Source organism: Panthera tigris, chromosome B1 (assembly GCF_018350195.1).
Source record: "Panthera tigris isolate Pti1 chromosome B1, P.tigris_Pti1_mat1.1, whole genome shotgun sequence".
Classification (NCBI taxonomy): Eukaryota; Metazoa; Chordata; class Mammalia; order Carnivora; family Felidae; genus Panthera; species Panthera tigris.
The window spans coordinates 135744840-135764486 of record NC_056663.1 but is presented as its reverse complement, the minus strand read 5'-3'; the positions used below and the strand labels follow the sequence as shown (position 1 = coordinate 135764486).

The 19647-nt window shown below is 37.3% G+C and overlaps 1 long non-coding RNA gene across 2 annotated transcripts in view; it reads left to right on the top strand.

Moving 5' to 3' along the window:
* Positions 1 to 18073, top strand: part of LOC122237996 — a 63169-nt gene extending 45096 nt beyond the window's left edge. Inside the window, exons 4-6 of one of the 2 annotated variants that reach the window (XR_006216901.1) lie at positions 14080 to 14187; positions 15671 to 15785; positions 17536 to 18073. This is a non-coding gene — a long non-coding RNA (uncharacterized LOC122237996). Of the gene's footprint in view, positions 1 to 14079; positions 14188 to 14688; positions 14938 to 15670; positions 15786 to 17535 lie in introns of those variants that run through there. The other variant, XR_006216902.1, reaches the window with a different exon arrangement.
* The last annotated feature ends 1574 nt before the right edge of the window (positions 18074 to 19647 follow it).

Genomic DNA, 19647 nt, shown 5'->3' with positions numbered 1-19647 from the left:
AGTCAGCTTCTCACAGAGAAAAGCTTTGTCCATTAGCCTCAGTTTACATCTAGCCTCTGCCAGCCATTCTACAAATGGGTCAGAAAAGGAACCAAGTGAGTGAACATATGCTGATGAATGAGGAATTCATTCCACTCTGGGAAAATCAAAAGCACAGGACTTTCACCTCCGAAGGTTATAGTAACATCTTTGTAAGTGTGGGCCAGTACGTGGTAATTAACAGGAGGCAGGCATTTTGTGTGAAAATATAAAGCTACACAAAAGTACCTGTTATGGACACAAAGGAGACATGGTTTTTATACTCATGCTGTCCAGAAGGAAAATGAAGAATTTAATTGAACATATACTTATCGAGTGCCTAATATGGCCAACCCCTCTTTAGGTTGCTGAGTGGGACACTCAGATGAGCCTCTGTCCTCAAAAAACTTAACGTTGGTAGAAAATGGAAGTGAAATAGGTACAAAGAAAACTATAACACAGAAAGCATAAGGTGGGTTATGAAAGGTACAAATAAAATGCCCCAGGAATTCTTGGAGGGAGAGATCACAATTACAGAATCCACTGCTGGTCTCCCCAATATTCATTCCCCTCTATTTTCTTTTTTAACAGATCTCTGATTTTGTTTACTATCTACAGTTCTTCACACAATTGTAGGTTCCAGGGAAACTGACTTCCTGTCTAGCTTCAGAGGATTTAAGCTAATTAGTCTAAGCCAATCATGGGAATCCTATTATTCTTCCTGTGCATAATGGTTATGCACCCAATTCTGGCCAATAATGATTGTGGGGGAGAGGGTGGGGAGTTAGTGGGTTTCTGGGAAATGTTTCCTTACTCTCTAGCAAGAGGGAGAATGGATCCTTTTTTTCTCTCTGTATGTCGTCATGACCTGGCCCGATGCCTGGCATTGCTGCAGTCATCTTAACATCAGCCTGAAGAAAAAGCCAACCCATAGGGCAACACACTGTAAGAGAACTTCAGCAGGTTTGAGTGAGGTCTTCTGTTACTTGAAGGTGAACTTTATACAAGTTGCATTCACTTAGTGGGGGTAAGAAGCATTTTATGAGCACTGAAGAACAGATACAATTTTGATCACTAGAGTACAGGCAATAAAATATATTAGGTGATGGGGTGGTGATAGTGAGGTGGGAATAATTTAGGTTAAGAAAAAATCAAAAGAAAGGCACAGAGATTTGAAGCGTTCAAGTATGTTCATCCAGACTGGAATCTGATTTTTTCATGCATGCTTCACTTCATTCTATTAGGGATATAGACCCTAATATAGGAGAGATATTGTTAAAAAATAATTATAAAAAGGGAAAGAATAAGATACATGAGAGATAAAAATACAAAAATAATGAAAGTTCAATACCTCCACAAGGATGTTGAAGAGAAGGAAAGTGGACACACGTGGGAAAGTTATAAAATCCTACACAGTCACCAGATTTGAATATGACTGTCAAATTCCTGGTGATCAAAATAAAAAGGAAAGCTGGTTAATTGCATCATTTCATATTTGGAGAAAACATGCCAGTTCCTTGAGAGAATTTATTTATGTGAATATTTATATGTGGAACAACGGAAGATGTAAAGGATGATGTCCCCATCAAATTCTCTACAGGGAATTCATCATTGGTTCCTTTAAAAATATCTATTTGTTGGGGCGCCTGGGTGGCTCAGTCGGTTAAGCGTCCGACTTCAGTTCAGGTCACGATCTCGTGGTCTGTGAGTTCGAGCCCCGCGTCGGGCTCTGTGCTGACAGCTCAGAGCCTGGAGCCTGCTTCCGATTCTGTGTCTCCCTCTCTCTCTGCCCCTCCCCTGTTCATGCTCTGTCTCTCTCTGTCCCAAAAATAAATAAACGTTAAAAAAAAATTTTTTTTAAATATCTATTTGTTTATTTGTGTGTGTGTGTGTGTGTGTGTGTGACACAGAGAGAGAGAGAGAGAGAGAGAGAGAGAGAATGCACACAGGCAGTTCTTGATCCCACGAACCGTGATATCATCACCTAAGCAAAAATCAAGAACTGAATGTTTAACCAACTAACATAGGTGCGCCTCGTCATTGGTTCTGATGCTGTTTTCAACTAAGCACAAATCAAGGTATGTAAAGTACTTGGTGGAGTCTTGAGAACAGAGGCAGAAAAGATAAGTTGAACCATATGGTGAAGCAATTTGGGTGACAGGGTAAGAGCTTTAGAATTCATTTCATGGTCAATGGGAAAATGGAGTTTGAGGATCAAATGAAAGTGATTATAGCTGATCTCCTGTAGAGTTTAATCTATTAATTATCTGTGAGTAACATCGGAAGAAGACAACCATGGAGACAGGGAGGAAAGGAAACAAACTAATATAATTTCAAGTGCTTATTAGATGCTAGGCATTACTTATGGTAGTTTAAAGAAGTATGACATCACATTTTTAAAAAAACCTATTGATGATCATTTGAGTTTTCTCCTTCATTTTGTAACTATGATGAATTATGTTGATTGATTTTCACAAAGCAACCTTTTATTCCTGCAAGAAACTCACTTAATCATAACATATTAACTCAAAAAAAAAAAAGTCACTTGGCTGGGGCGCCAGGATGGCTCAGCATCCGACTTTGGCTCAGGTCATGATCTCACAGTTCATGGGTTCCAGCCCCGCCTCAGGTTCTGCACTGACAGCTCCGAACCTGGAGCCTCTCTCTGATTCTGTGTCTCCCTCTCTCTCTGCCCCTCTCCCATTTGTGCTCTCTCTGTCAAAAATAAGCAATTAAACCTTTGGGAAAAGAGTCACTTGGATCAATTTGCTAATTAATATTTGTTTAGGATCTATGTTTATGAGACAGATTGTCTTGTGCTTATAATATCCTTATAAAACTCAACATCCAAAAATTGAATAATCCAATTAAAATGGGCAAAAGACATGAATGGACATTTTCCCACAGACATATGGATGGCCACATGAAAAGACACATGAAAAGATGCTCAACATCATTCATCATCAGAGAAATACAAATCAAAACTACAATGAGCTATCACCTCACACATATCAGATTGGCTAAAATAAATAATACAAAAAAAAAAAAAACAGGGGTTGGCAAGGATGTGGAGAAAGAGCAACCCTCCTCCACTGTTGGTGGGAATGCAAACTGGTGCAGTCACTGTGGAAAACAGCATGGAGGTTCCTCAAAAAGTTAAACATTGAACTATTCTACAATCCAGCAATAGCACTATTAGGTATTTACCCAAAGAATACGAAAATACAAATTAAAGGGGTCCATGTACCCTGATGTTTATAGCAGCATTATCTACAATAGTCAAATTATGGAAACAAAAGCCCAAATGGCCATTGACTGACAAATGGATAAAGAAGATATGGTAAACACACACACACACACACACACACACACACACACACACACTGGAAGATTACTCAGACATCAAAAAGAATGAAATCTTGCCATTTGCGACTATGTGGATGGAGCTAGAGAGTATTATTACTAAGTGAAATAAGTCACAGAAAAACAAATACCATATGATTTACTCATATGTGGAATTTAAGAAACAAAACAAACAAGCTTAGGGAAGAAAAGAGAGGGAGAAAGAGGCAAACCAAGAAACAGACTCTTAACTATACAGAACAAACTGATGGTTACCAGAGGGGAGATGGGTGGGGCATGAGTGAAATAGGTGTTGGGGATTAAGGAGGGCACTTGTGATAAGCACAGGGTGACATAAGGAAGTGTTGAATCACTAAATTGTACACCTAAAGCTAATATTACAGTGCATGTTAACTAACTGGAATTTAAATAAAAACTTAAAAAATCCTGGATATCTTCTAATGTTTGGTTTATGATGGCTTCATAAAATTAATTGCAAAGTATTTCCTCTTTTTTTATTCTTCGGAAGAGTTTATTCGGATTGGTGCTATTTCTTCCCTAAACGAAGAATTCCTTGCTAGCTATCTGAGTTTGAAGATTCTTTTTGGGAAGGCTTAAAATGTAAAACCTTGTATTGTGAGTAACTTGTTCCGTGAGTGTTCTGCAAGATGAGCAAACAATTTTTTTTTTATTTTTTCTAGCGTTTATTCATTTTTGAGAGACAGACAGAGACAGCAAGTGGGGGAAGGGGCACAGAGAGAGGGAGACACAGAATCCGAAGCAGGCTCCAGGCTCTGAGCTGTCAGCACAGAGTCCAATGCAGGGTTTGAACCCATGAACCGAGCGATCATGACCTGAGCTGAAGTCAGACACTTAACTGATTGAGTCACCCAGGTGCCCCACAAACATTTCTTTTTTTTTTTTTTAATTTTTTTTTTTAACGTTTATTTATTTTTGAGACAGGGAGAGACAGAGCATGAACAGGGGAGGGTCAGAGAGAGGGAGACACAGAATATGAAGCAGGCTCCAGGCTCTGAGCTGTCAGCACAGAGCCCGACGCGGGGCTAGAACTCACAGACCATGAGATCATGACCTGAGCCGAAGTCGGCTGCCTAACTGACTGAGCCACCCAGGCACCCCCCCCCCCCAAAACATTTCTAATGAATTTTAACTTGATAAATGAGCAATGTCTTGCAATACAAGTAGTACATGATGCTGAATGTCACATGATTACAACTGAGCCAATGGTTCTTGAAATTTGCTTTCATATGTGAGTGCTTTGGATTACAAACATATTTCTGGAATGAATTATGTTCTCAAAACAAGGTTTTACTGTGTGTCTATATGTGTGTATTTACTTTGTAGATTTCTTGTGTCAGCTTTGGTAAGGTATGTTTTTCTAGGATTTTATACATTTCATTGAAATTACTAATTGTTGGCATACATATATTTTTAATATCCTTTTAATTATCCTTACTTTCTGTAGGGTACATTATGATGCTCCTGGTTTCATATATCATGTGGATAATTTTTACCTTCTTTTTCTTGATCAATCTTCTTGAGATTTATCAGGCTTATTTATCTTACATAGGTTTATTTTTCAAAAGATTAATTTTTGGCTTGTTGATTTTCTCTATTGCAAATATGTTTTTGTTTAGTTAACTTCTGCTGATATCTTTATTATTTCCATCCTTCAAGCATAATTTGTTGCATTTTTTTGAGACTGATATTTAGATCACTAAATTTCATCTTTTCTAGTAAGTATAAAAAAGGATATGATGTAAGATGTCCTGTATATGCTATTGTAACTATACCCACACGTTTTAATATATCATATTTTTTATCAATTAAAAATATTTTCTAATTTCCATTGTAATTTCTTCTTTGACCCCTCAGTTACTTATATGTATCTGTTCCAAACATTTGGGTTTTTAGAAGTTATTTTTTTGTTAATGATTTCTGCCTCAGTTTTGTTGTGTAAAAAAATATATTCTGAATGATTAAAAGTCTTTGAAATGTACTGGAGCCTACTTCATGGTGAACCATACGGTTGCACTTGGTAAATGTATTCTACATAAGTGTGGAAAAGGATGTGTAAATTGTATTTGTTGGATACAGTGCTCTTGTGCCAATTAGTTCATATTGATTCATCTTGCTGTCCAATCTTCTATACCCTTACCATTTTTTGTCTACTTATGCTATAAGTTACTGAGAAGCATACTCTAGTATCCCAGTATAGTTATAATATATAATAATACGTAAATATATTATGATATATTACATATAATATACATTATGTGATTATATCATATATTATTAATGCTTAGCTATGATTTTTTTTTACTATAATTCTATTTCTTAGAAGAAAACTTAAATCAAACAGTGGGAAGATTAAGTTTATGTCATCAGCGCTCCTGGGTGGCTCAGTCAGTTAAGCGTCTGACTCTTGATTCTGGTTCAGGTCATGAGCTCACGGTGAGCTTGTGAGATCAAGCCCCACATCAGGATCTGTGCTGACAGAATGTAGCCTACTTGGGATTCTCTCTCCCCTTTTCTCTGCCCCTCCCCCACTTATGCTCACTCTCTCTCTCTCTCTCTCTCAAATATATATAAATAAACATAAAAAAGTTTATGTAATCATGCATTAACTGTATACAGTTACAATACAAATTTTAAGCCAAGTTTTGGGGAGGCTACAGTTACCCTCTGTAATAGGTTTATTGTGAACTTTAGCCTAGATATCAACCAGGCATGATCTTGAGACAACAGTCAGAAAGCTTTGGGATTTCTGAAGTGGCTACTTCCCTTGTATCAAGGTGAAAAAATTATGGAGAAGGCCCATGCTTTTGGAAAGGCAGCAGAAAGCCCTGACCTGCTGGGGAGGGGGCAATCCTTAAGTTTTCACGTATGAATGGAACTACAGGAATGGTCTTGGCTCCTAGGGTGATCTTCCTTCCCCTTTACCCTGTAACACAGCCTCTCTCTGACAAGGTTTGGGCTCTATTAATATGCAGCTAAGTGCATGGGAGAAAGTCTGAACTCAGTTGACTTTCAAAATACTGTGTTCTTTTTTTAAAGGGACCGAAGAAACACAGCAGGTTCCCTTGGAATCAGCTTCTGGCCCCGTGTCACATGGAATAGGTCTCCATCAGTGGACGGCAGGGAGCCAAAACCTGCACCGAGGGGCGAGCAATAAAATAAAAATCATATTTTCAAGATTTCTCTTCCCTGCTACCCTGGGTCATATTTGATTAATGGACTGCATTTATTTTAAAGGTGTGATTGCACACACGTTACCTATGCTGTGCCACTGTGCACTTGGCAGCGAGAAAGCTCGTTATGAATTCTGAAAATGCAGCAAGATGTTAGCGCCTCATTAATATGCCTAGGTGCAGATATCTGTCTTTTGTTTTATAATGCTATTTCATTTATATAGTGCCAGCACTTGACGGATATAAGAGACTCCATCCCCAGCTAGAGAGATTCCTAAATAAAACTAGCAAGTTATTGCAGAAGTAATCAGACAGAGCAAAGGAGTTCAGGTTTTTGTGTCTCTCTCTATATGAGGCCAGTTCTTGAGTTTCATTTCAAATGTCTGTCCATGTGGACTCACTTAACTTGCTCCTTTCTTCTCTCACTGACAGCAAATACACCTGTTTTTACTTTTCTTTCTTTTTCCTCCCTTAATTCAGTTTAATCTGAAAATGCAGTTCGCTGCTATTTTGGTTCCACCAGCTTGAAAGCAGGCTCAAGAAAGTAAAACCTCATGGGGAATAGGGCCAAGCTGCTTGTACACATTGCTGTGTATAGAGATGGGCCACCCCGAAAGTGGGGTGGCTTATGATGAGACTCAGTGGCCTAACTGCCATGAGGAAACGGGACATATGGAGTCATTTGAATTATCTTGAAGTCATCATTTCACTACCCTACTCCTAACCATCTTGAACAGGAAAAACTCAAACTCCTTGAGACCACATGCAGAACATTCAAGGCCCCAGCCCACCTTTGTAGCCACAATCCTGTACCTTCACTTCAGACACATAAAGCTCCTTGCTACTTTCCAAGGCACTGTCTTGCTCTGTACTGTTTCCCTCCTCTTTGCCAGCACACAATTTCCTCCTTCAGTCTGCAACACATTTCCTCTCCTCTGCTTGGTGACTTCTTTCCAGGAATTTGCTCTTCTGTGAAATCATAAATCCCCATGTGGAGTTGTCCTCTATCTTTTCCATGTTTCTGTTTTACCTTGATAGAATAGGTATTAAAATGTCACTTACACTGAAAAACAGAAAAAAAAATGCATCAGGAACTTTGACCTTGAGAAGCTGTATCACTTCTTAAACCTTTGTAGCTTCGTGCCTATTACTTACTAATCCATTTTTCTGATAATAAATAAGAACAAATCCCTTTGAAAATCACTTACATCATACAATAAATTCTTTTTTTTATTTTTTGAGAGAGAGAGAGAGAAAGAGAGAGAGAGTGAGGGGCAGAAAGAGAGGGAGACAGAGGATCCAAAGCAGGCTCTGCACTGACAGTACATAGCCCAATGTGGAGCTCGAATTCACGAACCGGGAGATCATGACCTGAACCAAAATCAAGAGTCAGACCGCTTAACCCACTGAGCCACCCAGGCGCTCCTACAGTAAATTCTTTATATGTCTCTAATCTTACTAGACTATGGTTGCCTGCAGGAGAAAGACTGTGCTTATTGTTTTTGTATCTCCAGTGCCCTAGCACAGAGTCTGGAAACAATAAGTTTTAAATAAATATATATATTGTGTGTGCCATGGCTGTGGGAACAGAACACATCCTTCGGCTCAGGTCATGGTCTCATTGTTCGTGAGTTCCAGCCCCAGGAGCAGGCTCTCTGCTGTCAACACAGAGTCCACTTCACATACTCCGTGCTCCTCTCTTTCTGCCCCTCCCCTGCTCACACACTCTCTCTTTCTCTCTCAAAAATAAATACATCTTTTGGGATGAGCACTGGGTGTTGTATGGAAACCAATTTGACAATAAATTTCAGATATTAAAAAAAATAAAATAAAATAAAATAGAATATAAATAAATAAATAAATAAATAATAAAATCATTTAAAAATTATATAAAAAAGAAATATTGGACTACGTATTTGAGATCATGGGAAATTCCGTATGAACAGAGGAATCCCTCAATATCACCCCGCAAGTTACTGAATTGAAACTTGTTGTTGTCAGTTCCCCCCCCTTTCCAAAGGCCAGGTGGGAACGGTTCTTCTAGCAATAACTGTAGTAATTCTACTGCTGAGATAAGGGGTCTTAAGCTGGAGTCCCCGGGCAGGCACTGTTTACCTGAAGGCTCACTAGTCACAAAGAGCTCTAAAATGCGTTCATTTGGCCTATCCTATGTTTTAAAAAAATGAATTAGTTATTAACATTAAAAATCTGAAGATTTCACATAAAGATGTGAATTACAATCTTTTAGAGAAGAAGACCCACGGTGGTGCCACAGTGTCACATGGCAAAAATCAGATGGACGTGTGCTATCCCCATGTGCCAGAGACCTACCCCTCTCATCTCACCTGGCTTTCCCACTGTGTTAAAAGCCTCATGTCCATTGAGATTGTGTGGAGATTCAGTCCGTGCGAACTCACAAGCATTTCTGAAAGGACAGGGTCCTTAGATTTCTTCAGAATTCCAAGGAGGGATATGAGCCTAAGTAGGCTAAAACTAAGTGAACTTATTTGGATAAAAATGCACATTGAATGCTATTGAACCAAGAGAAGATTACTAAGATAAAACAGATCATAAAGTCATAAGTGAACGAGATTCATCATTTGTCAGTGACTCTGAGTGATTGGGTAGGAAATCAAGTGGGTTTTGAGTGGTGGATAGAGTTTTGTTATCATTACATGACTGATGTAGCTAAACACACACACACCGCACCCTGCAAATACATGTTCTTTTTTTAAAATGTTTATTTATGGGGGAGGGGAAGAGAGGGAAAGAGAGGGAGGGAATCCCAAGCAGGCTCCATGCTGTCAGGGCAGAGCCTGTGAGCACATGACCTGAGCTGAAATCAAGATTCGGACGCTCTGACTGAGCCACCCAGGCATCCCACAAATACACTTTCTAATGAAAAAAAAAAAAAAAAAAAAAACATAACAAATATTGAAAATGCCACTCCAGTGATTTTAAATATTCTCAGTGAATACCTGAATGAGTGAATATGACTAAGATTAGGGTGATCCATAGAGTAATTACATAATTCAAGTCCATTGTGGATAATTATCCAAATTACAAATGACTCTGGAATTCCCATTTTCCTAAATTTGATCTTGATTTTGGAGTGGCAACCTCTTGCTGTTGATTGAGCACAGTTTAATTCCACTCATCCTGCTAGTTTTACTATTATTAAGGACAGCCTTTTAAATATAAGACTGAAATTGGCTTATTGTGTTTTATCATTGCTTTCTAGCTTAACAGGAGAATCCCTCTTTATTTCCCATCTCTGAACATTCATATTTATATTTATTCATTTTTAACTTTATTTATTTATTTTGAGAGAGAGCAGGGAGGGGCAGAGGAAGAGCGAGAGTGAGAGCGAGAGCGAGAAAGAGAGAGAGAGAGAGAGAGAATCCCTAGCAGGCTCCACACAGTCAGTGCTGAGCTTGATGGGGGGGCTCAGACTCACCAACTATGAGATCATGACCTGACTGAAACCAAGAGTCGGACACTTAACCTATTGAGCCACCCAGGAGTCCCATCTCTGAACATTTTTAAGGAGTATAATATATTACTAATTTGGGGTCTATTTGATCTTCCCAGTTTTTATTTAAGTTACATAATGCAAGAAAGACAAATTTTATTCTTTGTTTTCTGAGAGTTCTACTTACTAGAGATTTTGGTAAGTGAATGTCTCTCATTGAATTAAAACATAGTAATGATTTAGATAGAGATTTAAAACCTGCTTTACTCTCTACCTATAGTTAGATAAATCCTAAGTGCTAGATATGAAAAGTAAATTCTATTTGAAAGAAAAGATGATTGAACACATTCTTCACCAACTTGTCTCATTATTAGAAAATCTTTACTGCTATAAAATTCTTCCTTGTAACAAAGCAGGAATCGTTCATGCCAAAGATAAAGCTCATTTTCTTATCCATTTATAAATAGTGTATGTGATCCTGTCATGATGTCATCTGTATCAGTTGCAAAAAAAAAAGTAAGAATACAGCTAGAAATTTCTTAAGTTAAAGAAAAATTCCTGGAGGACTGAATTCAAAGGCTTAAGAAATGTTAAGTATAAAATGGAAGATGTCAAGTAGATGCTTTACCGGCAATACTTACTTCATTTGATTTCAAACACTTAGAGCAAGTCAAAAAATCAAAAGATATTTATTGCTGGCTTGGAGTTACATAAAATAACAGCATGACTTGGATATGATTTTGATTGAGTTTTCTTGGAGATATATAATGTAGTTTTATGGCAAATTTGGTAATGGAAGTTGTCAAGTGACAATGAAATAGTCTATTAATTCTTATTAAGTTTACCATGCCTATCTCAGAAGATGGCATGATAGTATATGCTTTGTAATACATATTCATTGGGGCTTTGTATAGAAGCTATTATTAGATGTTGGAAAAAGTTGCTACTCTATCTAACACTCTTCCCAATGAGATTGTTATTAAATTGAGGCATATTCTGCCACCAAAATCCTTAACAGCTCTTTCACCTTAAAATATTGATTACAAAATGGCAAGTGGTTTGCAGAGGCTAGACATGTGCTCTGTTGTCCCATGGTGGTCCTTTCAGATAGTGCCCTTCAGAGGTCACCTAATGGAACCCCTGAGAATTCCGTGGCAGTATCAGCTCGTGTAGATGCAAGCCACTTAATATATTTCATCAAATCTAATACTTCATCAATTATAAGCCACACTAATGGTTTATGTTCCATTAAGGAATAAAAGATGCTGCCAATTAAACTAAGACCCGCCACTGATTATAAGGCATTTCTGATTTCAGTCAGATGTGTTAAAACGTGAAAAGAAAATATATCTTCAAATGATAGGGAAAGTTATTAGCTATAGTCTTTGAGTTCTTTATTCCCAGGGCCTCTCACTTCCCCTCCTGAGTCATACAGTTTTGGAAAATGGTAATATGGCCATGTGTATTTGGAATAACTGGCGATGTAGAGTGTGCTTTTCTGTGTAACTGTTAACCTGGAAAAAATAACCGGTCACTTACTTAAAAATACATTTTTCAGTCTGAAATATTTTCCAGAAAGGTGTTGACTAAAGTCAGGCTTGTGTATAAGATGTTTTGAACAGTAGGACTTTTCTCCATCTGTCACCAGTTTAGACTTTGGTTGTTTAGAGGCTGTAGATCTTTCTTCAGGAGTCCCGAGAGGCCCCCAGAGCCCTTGGACTGTTGCATTTAACTACATCTACATGGTCGCACAAGAAGCTATGTAGGCATGTTGTGTCTCTAAATGATGCAAAATACTGCTACAAAATTAAATACAAGTTATTTAATCTTTTTTTTTTAACGTTTATTTATTTTTGAGACAGAGAGAGACAGAGCATGAACGGGGGAGGGGCAGAGAGAGGGAGACACAGAATCCGAAACAGGCTCCAGGCTCCGAGCTGTCAGCACAGAGCCCGACGCGGGGCTCGAACTCACGGACCGCGAGATCGTGACCTGAGCTGAAGTCGGACGCTTAACCGACTGAGCCACCCAGGCGCCCCTAATCTTAATCTCATAATATTCATGACAACCTGTGAAGTAGATACTACTAGTATGTCTGCAGATGAAATTGAGGATTAAGAAATCCTTACGTGTTCGTGCTATGCAATTAGAAACTGGTGAACCCAAGATCCCAACCAAGTTTTGTCATCATCCAAAGATAGTTGTTGTTTTTTTAATCACTAGGATGCCTCTCTCAGACACATCACGTTTTTATTTTTTATATGTATTCCATTACATTGTTTTATTTATTTAGTTTTACTCAAATTTGTTCTGGTAGTGCACCTTCCCTCCTTCACACATACATCATCCTACACCAAATTATATACAGATGGAAGAAAGGTAAGATAGAAAGAAAGGAGGGGATGAGAGTTTTTATGCTATCAAGTGGTTTTAACTATACACTAGAAGGCAGGAGTTTTAGGTTTGATTTTTCTGCTCCTATGTTAATTTTGGTTAATTAAGTTCTTAAGAAGCTGCAGTTTACCATGAAATGAGTGATTCTTTGTAACGGTTTAGATAAGCAGGTGTTCCACCCCACTCTCTTTTTTCTTTTCCTCTGTTGCATCAAATAAATGGCTTTATTTGGAAGGAAGCAAGAAGCAAACTTAGGCCTACTGCTATTGATCCTTTAGTGTTTTTCTAATGTCTTTATTTTACAGAGTGTGCAATCAGAGATGTAGGAATCTACCCAAAATCCAACGAGTAGTATTGGATGTGAGGAAAATGAGCACTAGTAAATGATATAGTTTGTGAAATGTCAAGGTACAGAATTTGGATGATACCAGTCCCAAAAAGTTAATGACAATATGCTCATCCTTTTAATGGAAACATTCCTAGGAGGCTCCTGGCTACATAATCCATCATACTGCAGGAGACTTGCTGACTTATACTTTGTGACGGGCCAGTGAGAAAAATATACAAACTCATACACCAATGTTGCAAATCAATTCTGCCGCAAAGTGGAAATAACTCTTGTACCAATAAGCAGTAAGATCTACGGGGGGAAAATCCTTTTCTGTATTTCCAACTTGCAGATAGAAAAAGAAGCCATCAATCATGCTGGAGAGCTTCCATTTCAGGGCTGTTGTTCTTAAAGACAAACCAGATGAAATCTGACAAGACCAGAATATGCAAAGGCCTTTGGATTTTTCCAGTCTTGGTGCAGGAAGGAAACAAGGAGAAGCAAGACATTCCCTCTTTTTCTTCTACATGTGAAACTTGGAGTCCAGCAAAGCTGCATACAGAGGCTCCATTTATTGTCAAAATGACTAATTAATCACTTCACAAATGGCTATTAATCATACATTAATGAGATAATCTCTTTGCTATGGTAAATAGAGGTTCTGTGGAAATCCTTTCTCCTTGGTACCCGGAGCAAGCCAAAAGCATGCAGAACTCAATTAATCTTGGAGCAGCATGGGGTGTTTGAAACCGCTCACAGTTTGAAAAGAAGCAAATAGCAAAGACATTTAAACTGTCCATATTTCACTGTGTAAATTCAGAAGCACTTAATCATCCCCTACACATTCTTTTGTTCCCTTTCTTTCTCTGTCATGTTATAACTGTGTTTTAAGCCTCCCCCATTTCTTTCCCCAAACTTGGTACACTGAAGTACAAACCAAAAAGATTGGGGCTTCTAAAAACTGATTCTCAGTCCTCTTGGATAAACAGACAGTGAGTAGAAACAACAGGCATAGAGATATGATAGTCCAGCAAAAGAACGCCTATATCTAGTTGCATAAATTATAACTTGAATGCCATCGCTTACTTACTAAGCAATATTTACATTAGAATTTTATTTCTGATTCCAGATTTCCAGATGACCTAGGGAGGGAGAGTTATGACATGTGACTCAGTTAAATTCTGTACGAACAAAAGCCTCCATTTTTTATGATTGAGCACTTCAGTTCATTTAACAGACATCTACTGGGTATTTACTCTGTACCAGGCACTAAGGATACAAATACAAACCAGTTTTATTTCTCTCCCTCACAGAGCTCATGGTATAGCGATAGAAATGAACTGCTGTTTGCCCAAAGGGGGTAAAGGAAGTGAGAAGAGCCAGTGTGAGGCATGAACACACGAAAGAGCATGATGTGTTAGGTAAGTTGATGGTTAAGTAATCAAGGAATGCTAGATATTGGCTCTCTGGGGAGGAGGCTGAATATAAGTAGGGATTGATGTTGGAAAGGAGGTTGCGGCCAGATTGTGAAGAATATGGTCCACCATTCTAAATGCACTGGGAAGTGACTAGAAGTTTTTGCTCAGGGAACTGACATGATTTGTGTCAGAACTTTGAGCCCAAGGCCATACCTGATAAAAACTTACATGTCTTGGAAAGGGTCTGAGCAGATTTTGCACATGGGAGGGACATGACTAACTACACCCACGAGGGCTGATTGCAATGAATTTATTAATGGCCCCAATTCTTCCCCACTCCCTGGATCCACACCCTGTTCACCATCAAATTTTGCAGTGTCCTTCCTCCCTCTGTGGGCTGGGTTCCTGCCCTGTGGTCACATGATTTATTGGCATGTTGTCATTTCTGGCTCATTCTAAAATAAAGTTTTAACTCCAGTTACCTCCTTCCTTTTGCCCACTCAGGCTGTATTTGGATATCAAAACATGGTCAGCTGCCCAAGCTTCAGTGGGCTCTGGAGGAAAAAGGAATGTGCTCTGGGGTGTCACTAATGGAGGATGCAGAGGAGGAAAAGGGTACCTCAAGTCTGGTTCCAATTCTCCATCAGCAATGGCTGTCGCTCATTTTGCTGTCTAATAGTCTAAGAACACATACATTTAGCTACTGAAAAAAAAAATGGATTCTTTTCTCAAGATTACTTAGTCTCAAGAATCCTGAAATTTATATGTTATTTCTTCCAAAATAAAAACCTTGGCCTTATTATACTAAATAGCAATTTGTCTCTTTCCTGGGCCTGGGTTACATTTACAAATTCTCTTGCTCTAATTGAAAATTTTTCCTGTGAACCATATGAGACAAATGTAACCAATTAAACACAATTTCTCTGATTCTTAAAAAATGTCCTGCTTAGTTGTGGAGGAGTGTTGGGTGGGTAGTATTTGGTGCATCTCTTAGCCTTTCCTTATTTTTTCCTCCCTCCATTTTTTTTACTTTAAATGCAAAAGGAACACATAGAAAGGGGTTTTCTGTATTTTTCAAAAAAACTAACTTTAAAAGGTATAGTTCATATACAATAAAATGCACTCATTTTAAAATGTACATTTGATGAGTTTTGAAAAATGACTCATCCACGTAACTACCATCATAATCATTATACAGTATACTTCCATCACCTGAAAAGTTTCCTTGTGCCCCACCTCATGCAGTTTCTAGCCCCAAACCCTAGCCCCAGGCAACCACTGATCTGCTGTCCATGCAGATTAGATTTATATTTTCTAGCATCTCATTAAATGGAAACCTACATTACATACACTTGCATCTGATATTCTTGTTTAGCATAATGACTTTGAGATATTGTATAAGCCCATTTTTTGTAACTGTTGATTAGTTTTCATTTTTTTTTTTTATGCACAATAATTTGTTCATTCACCTGTCTGGATATTCCAGTTTGGAGCTATTGTGAATATGGCTCCTATGGACATTTATATGCAAGTCTTTGTATGGACATATGTTTTCATTTCACTTGGGTAAATACCAAAGAGAAGAATTGCTGGGTCACATGGTAAGTGTATGTCTAATTTTATAAGAAACTGCCTAATTGTTTTCAAAGTAGATGTACAGTTTTCAATTCTTATCAGTGTGTATAAGAATTTGTTTCTCCACATCCCCACCAACATTTGGTATTGCCAGTCTGTTGAATGTTAGCCATTCTTTAAGCTGTGTGCTGGGATCTTATTGAACCTGAATATCCCTAACAACTAATGATACTGAACATGTTTTCATGAACTTACATGAATTTGTATATTGTTTTGGTGAAATGTTTGTTAAAATATTTTCCTATTATTTAAAAAGTCAGGTTGTTTGCCTTCCTAACAGTTCTTTTTATATTCTGGAAATGAGAAGATATCCTTTATTGGGGCTCCTGGGTGGCTCAGTTGGTTAAGCGTCCAACTTCAGCTCAGGTCATGATCTCACGGTTTGTGGGTTTGAACCCCGTGTCAGGCTGTGTGCTGACAGCTCGGAGACTGGAGCCTGCTTCAGATTCTGTGTCTCCCTCTGTCTCTGCCCGTCCCCTGCTCATGCTCATGCTCTGTCTCAAAAATAAATAAAACATTTTTAAAAATTTTTAAAAAGAAGATATCCTTTATGAAATACTTTTTTTTTGCTAATATTACTTCATGGTCTGTGGTTTGCTTTCTATTATATTAACAATGTTTATTAGAAAGAAAAATTTATTTTTGATGAAATGCAATACATTAATTTTTCTTATAGTTTATTTTTTTGTATCTTAAGAAATTTTTATGTAACCCTATTTTTCTAGAAATTTTATAGTTTTATACCTAACATTTAGGTTTATGATTCATTTTGAATCAACTTTTGCATATGGTATGAGGTATGAGTCAAACATCATATTTTTTTGTATATGGCTATTCAATTTTACCTGCACCTTTTGTTGAAAGGAAAGTCTTTTTCTTTTCTTTTTTTTTTTTTTAAAGGAGTGTCCTTTTCTGATCTAAACTACATTGACATTTTTGTTAAAAATCCATTAACCATGTACATGTGTGTGGTCAATTCTGGACTCCCTATTCCATTTCATTAAATTTTATTCTTGCCTCAAAGCTGTTGCTTTATAGTATGTCTTAAAATCAGTCCTCCAACTTTATTCTTCTTTTGTAAAATTGTTTTAACTTTTCTAAATACACTGCATTCCCATATATTTATAAAAGTTAGCTTGTCAAATTCTACACACACACACACACACACACACACACACACACACAAAAACCCAGAAAACAAAAAACTGAGATTTTGACTGTATTCTATTGAATCTGTAGATCAATCTCAGGAGAATTAACATGTTAACAACATTTGGACTTCTGTCCCGGAACAAAATATATCTCCATTTATTTAGGACTTTTAAAATTTCTCTCAGTAATGTATTATAGTTTTCAGTATTTCTGAAACTATGTATCTCTCCATATTTCATGTTTTTAATGCTATGTAAATGATAATATATTTTCATTTCTACTTTTTAATATAAACATAATATATTAAATATAAAATATAAAGTTTTTATTAACAAACTTTGTTAGAATAGTTTTAGACTTACAGAAAAATTGAGCAGATATTACAGAGACATCCTATATATAACACTATCCCTCCCCCAACAGTTTCTTATTATTAACATCTTATATTGATATGGTACATTTAGCATAGTTAACGAACCAATATTGACACATTATTATTCATTGAAATCTCTAGTTTATTGAGATTTCCTTAGTTTTTACATAATGTTCTTTTTTCTGTTTCAGGATCTATACAGTATACTACATTGCATTTACTTGTCATATCTGAGGCTCCTCTTAGCTATGACAGTTTCTTGGACTTTCCTCATTTTTGATGACCTTGACAGTTTTGAGGAGTACTGGTTGAATATATTGTAGGATGCCTCTCTATTAGAATTTGTCTGAAGACTTTTCATGATTAGACTGGGATTATGGGTTTTAGAGAGGAAGACCACAATGGTAAGTTGCCATTTACATCACATCATATTGTTGAAATCAGAAACAGATGGAGAACAGCATTGAGAATTCCCTACATGGACAAAACTAGTTTGGTCACACAAACCAAACTTAAATTTCTTATTTTGCAAGACTAACTTGACCTGGGTCTTTTCTTCCCTACGCTTCTGAAAATTCTAAGCAAAACTTGAACTGTTTCCCAAGGTTGATATGAGGTAACCAATGACCAATTCCTTATTATTTAAGAAAACTCCAATGTTAACTAATCACCGTGAAGAATAAATAGTCACTGTCTTCCCACTATATAAAGGTGCTTTATAACAGTATAATCCTGAGCCTCGATCCATGTTTTGGTTGGAGGGCACCCAGTTTGCAAACTGTCTTTTTGGTTGTGTGCACAATAAACTTTTACTAATCGCTAATTTGGTGTTTCACTGGTTTTACTTTGGCTATTTCTGAACTTTTAACAATATCAAGTGTACCTACGCGAATGTGATTTGTGACTATTTATGTTGACCTTGTTCACCTGGCTGAAAGAGTGTTCATCAGTTTTTTCCACTGTAAAATTACTATTTTTTTAAATACCTTTTCCTATAATCTACTTTTCAGAGGTAAGTCACTATGCACAGCACATACTTAAGGGGTGGTAAGATATGGCACCCCTACTTTAGGGTAGAGTCTCTATATAATTTATTTGGAATGCTTGTGTAAGGGAGATTTGTCTCTTCTTCCCCACTTGTTAATTTATTCAATCATTTATGTTACTAAAGACTCATGGGTATTTATTTTATGCTTTGAGGTATAATCCAACACTATTTAATTCAATTTTTGCTCAAATTATTCCAGCTTTGGCCATTGGGAGTTCCTTCAGTTGGTTCCCATGGCTCTTTGACATACACCCATCAATTTTTTGTTTGTTTTTGAGCACCTTCTTACTTTCTGGCCCTACAAGGTGCTCAAGGCTCATCTTGTATATTTGTTGCCCCAGTACTAGAGTCAGCCATTTTGCCAAGGAGAATAGATTCTGGTTTTGTTTTGTTTTGTTTTGTTTTGTTTTGTTTTGCTTTGATTTGTTTTGTTTTGTTTTGTTTTGTTTTCTAAGAATAGCATTAAAAACCAAAATCTGGGTTCTAAGTATGCTTGTTGTTACTGGGTGTTGTTTCTTTTCAACCCTCTCAGCTAATTCAGTAAAAAATATGCATGCAAATATTAGCTTGTGTATATATACACGTACACACACAGAAAAAATCTTTCCCTATATGTAACAATCTCAATATTAAGTTAAACATGAGTCTTACTGGTGTCTCCAGCTCTAATCAATTAGCACATGGATCATTCTGTGAATCTCTGTAAATTCTCATGCCAACAGTGAAAAACCTATATTACACCATGTTTTATCCATTTTGTTCAATTCCTGTGTGTACGTATAGCAGTGTCAGGATTGTTAACCCATACCTCTGTGGAAAATAACTTTATCAAGTTACACTTACGGGCAGTTTCATTTGTCTTTAGTCTTATAGATCCCATTGATTTCCAAAGTTACTTAAGTCGGCACCTTGTTTCCCAACCTGTTTCATACAGTTAGATTCTCTTGCCACAATCTTTATTCTTTCCTGGGATCCTCTGACCTCCTAAGTGATTTTTTAAAATGTATATACATTAAAATTTACTTTTTGTGCTGTAGCATACTATAGGTTTTGACAAATGCATAGCATCATGTATCCACCATTACAGGGTCATACAGAATAGTTTCACTGCCCTAAAAATCCCCTGCACTTCACAGGGGAAATATGTTTCCCTATCTTCCCTCCCCTTGGCAGCCACTGATACTGTTACTGTCTCTATAGTTTTGGCTTTTTCAGAGTGTCACGAAATGGGAATCATACAGTATGCAGCCTTTTC